We start from the raw sequence: 6479 nt of genomic DNA, 5'->3' as shown, positions 1-6479 counted from the left end.
AAAAAAAGGCGCAGGTTTTTTTTCCTCTCAAATTTGCTTCGTCGCTTTTTTTTTCTAGGGGCAAAAACGTCTTTTTAACGGCCGGTTAACACCGTTAGCTAACGGATTTGACGGCAGTGTCAAATTAGGAACAAAAGTTGAAGTGAGTGTCAAATAGGGAATGAAGAAAATTTCAAGGCCAAGAAAGTAACGACTCATTTTTCCAGTGTTCTCTCATCGGAATTAGGGTGAGACGTGAGAGCTGTCGAGGGTTGCAGCAGCCAGCATGCGAGACGACGACATCGAGCTCCATCGCGGTCGCAGCAGCCAGCAGGCGAGCCGTCGCGTCGCAGGGAGGGCGCGTGGCCCGGGGTGGGCGAGGAGACGAAAGAGGAGGAGAGGACGCCGCTCGCCCGGCCGCCCGGCCGGCCTGCCTGCCTGCTGGGCGCTGCGGCACCAAGGCGCGCGTGCCCCAGCGGCGGTGAGGCCCTCCGGAGGGAACGATGCGGTTGGGGCATGGCCTGGACACTCGCAACTCCTCAGGCTCTAGCAACATCGGCTTCTCTAGTCCCTTGAACACAGTAAGTTGCTGACACTGATTTTATTTTTGAAAAGCAACACTAGGAGGTTCAGTTACTAGACTAACTAGGAGCACAATTACATTCCAGAAAAGAAGAAGATAATTAGATAGTACAATATTTAGTACATAAAAACAGGACTAATGCATACTAGAAGGTTCAGTTTTTTTTTTTGAGACGACGCCTTTTGACACGTATTTCATTAAGCAGAAAGAGAGTTTTAAGCGAAACAACAAACTCGGTAATACACTGATTACCAAGGCCAACACACACGCACCCACCGGACAACACAGGGGACTACATGATTGAACCAAATTTAAGAACTCCACGGGACTGCGCTCAGCGTCCAGACAGAAGGATGCCGAGCTGCCTGTACCCAGCCATTTGCCAGTCCTCCGCGACGAGGCGAATGTCCACGGCGAGCTCCCTCGCTGTACGTGTACTGCCATCGAAGGTCCTCGCGTTCCTTTGTTTCCAGAGCATCCAACCGATCAAGAACACGATGGAGTCAAACCCGCGCCTGAAGTGCTTGTCGACGCGCTTCCTATTGGACAGCCACCACTCCATGAACGGCTGCGGGCGAACATCCACATTAGGCAAGTGAAGCCAGTCCATCCAGGTCGCCCAGACCTCGCGGCTGTACGCACAGCCTAGCAAGATGTGATCAATTGTCTCTGGCTCCTGGTCGCAGGTGATGCAAGCGTCCGTTGGTTGAAGGCCATGGCGGTGACGACGCGTCGAAGGTTCAGTTACAAGACTAACTAGGAGCACAATTACATTCCATAAAAGAAGAAGATAATTAGATAGTACAATATTTAGTACATAAAAACAGGACTAATGCATACATAATTAGTGCCCAGGTTGGTTGGGTCCAAAATTTTCCCAGATATGCTCAGTCAAGTCATTCTTGAGTCGACGATGCATTTCTTTACTCCGAATAGCCACACCTATCTCAAGAACGTACCCTATCAAATCCATGAATTGGCCCTTGACCATATGCATTCAATGGTACAGGAGAGCTCCCTTGCTAAGCCTCTCTCTCATCCTCGACGATCATGTTATGCATTATAATGCAAGCATACATGATCTCACCAAGAGTCCTTGCTTGCCACATACGTTTTGGGGTACGTAAAATGGCAAAACGAGATTGCAGCACACCAAATGCACATTCAATATCTTTTCTTCCTGATTCTTGATGCTGAGCAAATAGCTGGTGCTTCTCACCTTGAGGAACTTTATATGATTTGACAAAGGCCGCCCACTCAGGATATATGCCATCAGCTAGATACTAACCCATGTCATATTCGTTGCCATTGACTGTAAAGTGAACCTCCGGAGCTATTCCTTGTCTTTGTGCTGTGAACAATGGCGATTGGTTTAACACATTGATATCATTATTTGACCCAGCCACCCCAAAAAATGCATGCCATATCCACAAGTCATATGAGGCAACAGCTTCAAGCATGACGGTCGGCACGCCATGATCACCTCGGGTGTACCGTCCTTTCCATGCTACTGGACAGTTTTTCCACTCCCAATGCATGCAGTCAATACTTCCCAACATACCAGGGAATCCACGAGCCTATCCTACATGAAGCAACCTCTGAATATCTTCTGCAGTGGGCCTTCTTAGATAGGTTGGCCCAAAACATTCAATAGTACCTTTGCAAAAGTTCTCCAAAGTCTCAATGACAGTGCTTTGAAAGGGCGGGCCTAGTGCAAGCGGTAGAGTCTTACCGCCTGTGACCGGAAGGTCTTGGGTTCGAGTCGCGGTCTCCTCGCATTGCACAGGCGAGGGTAAGGCTTGCCACTAACACCCTTCCCCAGACCCCGCACAGAGCGGGAGCTCTCTGCACTGGGTACGCCCTCAATGACAGTGCTTTCAGCAATTTGTAAATTTTCATCAAACATATCAGCACAAGTTCCATATGCCAACATTCGCAAAGCTGCAGTGCATTTGAGGATAGGTGAAAAGCCAACCTTACCGAAAGCATCCCTCCTTTGACGGAATACTGGAGACCAATCACTAAGTGTTTGCACAATATGCTCAAATAGATGCTTCCTCATCCTATATCTCCGGTGAAACTGGAGATCAGTGTACATTGGGTTTTCTGAAAAATAGTAAGCCCTCAATCGATTTTCAGCATCTTCACGATTCCTTCTAATGTACCTTCGAGAAAACCTTTTTTGTTAATGTCTCTCTTGCTCTTCAATTTGAGACCGAATCTGCTCTTCAATCTGACTATCAATTGGATCATTGATGTACTCCTAAATCATGTCAAATGGGATAACATCGAAGTTGCTAACTTGAGAACTGTCATGCTGGGAGTTCGAATAATGTGTGGAAATTTTTGCTTTGCTGGGGAAGAGTGGATGGCAATCTGTTGGCAACCTGGTGGAGTAGAATGAATGTGAGGGTCTGGTTGGGAGAAGAGTGGATGGCAATCTGTTGGCAACCTGGTGGAGTAGAATGAATGTGAGGGTCTGGTTGGGAGAAGAGTGGATGGCAATCTGTTGGCAACCTGGTGGAGTAGAATGAATGTGAGGGACTGGTTGGGAGAAGAGTGGAATGACCTCTTTTTGTAGAGCAAGTTCCCAATAGCTAGTTTTCCAACAGCTACTTTTTGAACAACTACTTTTGCACAGCTAATTTCCCAACATATTTTTTGTTTGCAGATACATTAAATGCAGGTGAGCTGGTACCAACGTTTATATTTGATGGCAAAAGGACAGAATAAGGTAAGATTCTGATGCATTAACGTTACATATTTGGATGAACACATTACAACACATATGATAGGAATTCTAGCCTACATTACAACACATGATAGCAAATCTAGCCTACATTACAACATATGATAGCAATTCTAGCCTACATGATTAGCACAATACATACTGCCCAACAAACCTATGTCCCTCTACCATATATGTCATCAGATAGGAAGTCTAGCATTTTCTTTAAACTTGCTTTCTGTTCCTCACTGTATGAAGAGGTGTCAATCATCAGCAGTTCCTTGTACTCCTTGATTTTTTCCACCTTCACCTTCTCCTTCTCAGTTGCAGCATGTTGAGCCAGTGCTTGAGCATGTTCTCTTGCAGCTGCAACCATGTTATCTATTGCCGCTTTTTTTTTTCTACCTAGAGACCATTGAACTGTGCAACATTTTCATCTGATAACCAGGTCTTCCCAGCCTTACCCTTTTCCTTCCGCTGCTCTTTCGCTGCTTTCTGCCCTTGTGGTCGACGACATTCAGTTGCCTAATCAGTGTCTCGATTTGAAGAAGTGTAAGCTCCTGAGGCAGACACCTTGGTTCTCTTATTCCTAATGTCAGCAGCCACATCTCGATGAAACCATTTGGGTTCGTCCTTCACCACTTTCCACCAGTACTCAAATGGGAATGGCTTGTCAGTTTCCTTCACCCTTTTGTATTCTGCATGAACCTTCTCCATTAGTTGCTCATCAGATCGGCCACTTTCATATGTGTTGCTTATTTCTGTCCAACATCCATGGAACCTTGTGACAAGTGCATTGGTTGTATTGTAATGGTTCTTGCATTGTGTAGCTGTTCTTTTCCTGTCCTTAGGAGCATGCTTGTTGTACTCAGTAGCAACTTCCTTCCAGTAACGAGCTCCCGCCTTTGAATTGCCATCAATTGGGTCATTTGAGTTGTTGATCCAAGCACTTAGCAGTCGCAGGTTGTCTTTTTCAGACCAATACATGCGCCCACCTTTTTTTTCCTCATCTGAACCAGCATCACTCCATTCTTCAATCGTAATTGGATCTTTGTTTGTATTCTCTACAGGAGGTATTGGAGAGCTTACCGGTGAAGCTGAGCCCTCACATCTTGAACCATTCCCACCACCAACTCCAAACAATGATGCTGAAGCAACCGGTGATGAAGGACCACCGGTCATATCCGCACCATGGAAATTACCATGGAAAGGAATGCCATGCTGGTATCCTGAACTTGGGAGCTGCTGGAAACTTGGAGGACCTCCAAATGGATGGAAACTTTGTGGGTAGAAGGGAGTTTGAAAGTTGGGTCCAAACGGATACGGTGGAAAGTTCATGGAAAAAGGGGGCTGCAGGCCATGTTGTTGGCTGTTTGTGTTCTGTTGATTTGAACTTGCCATCGCAGAGTTCATCATATTTGTGAAACTAGGTCTGGATGAGTTCTCCATATTTCAGGTGTAGTGTAATGATCAGTGTATGAATTGGTATGCATCCAAAGGTCTTGTATATGTAGGAGGAAGCAGGCAAGCCTGCCTGGGCCAACGGCCATGTGCCCTGTAGACGTATTATTTTATTGAACAGGAGAAGGAATCGCAACGGCCATGTGCTGTCACTATTATTTTAATCGGCTGGGTTCGGAGTTCACATGTATGGTTCGCATGCTCTAGTGTCTACGGTTCGGCTCGGATGTCCCGTGGTTCGCTTCCACCCCAACACTGGAGGTGCTTAGCTTGCCTCCGCTCTCCTTCCACGAACCCGAGGATGCTGACAAGCCGGTGACTCTAGCTTCATGAAGTGGACCACCAGCTTTCAGCAAGGACGGTTAGATTCCTTGCAATAGAACCTGCTCATTCCTTGCAATAGAACCTGCCAGATCTGAGTTCTCGACTTAGACTCGGTTGCCTCCTCATCCAGATTTAATTAAGTCCTCAATTTAACTCAGGTGCTTATATTTTTTATAGGTGTATTTCAATATTTAACAACATTGTTTTTTTTAAGTAATAGATGACATGTCTATCTTGTGGTGATTTTGTTAATCTTGAAATCTCATAAAAGTAGAATGACTATAAATATATGAATGGCTGTTCTCAACCCAACAAGTTGACTTTAAGAAAAGCTCGTCTATATTAAGCGGATCTAAACAGGGTGTGTGCACTGGCGCGAACGGCTGCGCGCGTGGCAGGTAAAGAAAAAGGATTACCCGCGTAACGGCAAAAGGTGACGAGAGCTGATATATAATGACGTAGGCCCCGTTTGTTTCGCTGAAAAAACAAGCTAAAATATTGTTTCGGCTATTTTGTTGTGACTGAAAAGATAAACTGAAAAATACGGATTATAAGACAAACGAACAGGGCCTACGTGATGAGACCATCAGATTATTGCTTCCAAACTGACAACGAAACGATATCGATATGCTAAACCGTAAAGCACACGTGCTACTGCGGTGTGAGTGCGATTTGAAATTATAACTGATCGATCGATGATCCATCCGTGAACGGGAAAAGCCAACTCGAGCGAGCGAGCGATTGCTTTCCGTTACTTTTCGTTACGCTCTATATATGTCACTTTCGTAGCGATCGGCTTGCGTCTCAGAGAAATGGACAAGATCACATGGCGTTTGATTATATTATATAGGATATGCTAGATTATCGTCTGTGGATAAAAAGAGCGAATTGACAGGGTTCAGTTGGATCGCCATTAACAGGACTGGGCAAGCTTTTTGCTGGTCAAGTAGAGACCTCATGATGAAAGAAAAAAGGAACTCTAAACTACAATACAAAAGCCTATTTTTGATCATCCAATTATCGTCGGAGTTTGATTTTGACCATGGAGCTTAAAACCAAGAAATTTCAGACCATCCAACTATTAAAATCATTCATATTTAGCTGGATACCACCCCTTGCTAAAGAACATGGTGCCAACGAGCAGCCGGTTGCATGCGAAGGAGTTGAAGGCGGTGGCGGCTCCTCGATGAGTGCCTCCTTAATCGGGCAGGGCGGAGAGGATCTCGGTGAGCTATGATGCTAGTCGAGACAATGCAGACACAATCACTCTGTTCGCTGGTTGGTTTCAACCAGCTCAAACCAGCCAACCAACAGTGTTTTCCTCTCACATAAAACCAGCACCAGCCAGCTCAAACCAGCCCAGAAACCAACCAGCGAACAGGCCGAATGACCAATCTTTCTTCG

General features: G+C 45.7%; 1 long non-coding RNA gene across 1 annotated transcript; it reads left to right on the top strand.

Moving 5' to 3' along the window:
- Positions 1 to 240: 240 nt before the first annotated feature.
- On the top strand, positions 241 to 4491 carry LOC136474576 (uncharacterized). Its single transcript, XR_010762957.1, has 3 exons — positions 241 to 560; positions 3234 to 3296; positions 4361 to 4491. It is a non-coding gene; the product is annotated as an uncharacterized lncRNA (long non-coding RNA).
- The last annotated feature ends 1988 nt before the right edge of the window (positions 4492 to 6479 follow it).

The sequence above is a fragment of the Miscanthus floridulus genome, chromosome 8 (assembly GCF_019320115.1).
Source record: "Miscanthus floridulus cultivar M001 chromosome 8, ASM1932011v1, whole genome shotgun sequence".
Taxonomy (NCBI): Eukaryota; Viridiplantae; Streptophyta; class Magnoliopsida; order Poales; family Poaceae; genus Miscanthus; species Miscanthus floridulus.
Note: the sequence above shows the minus strand (reverse complement) of the source record. Positions and strands in the feature narration are given on the sequence as shown.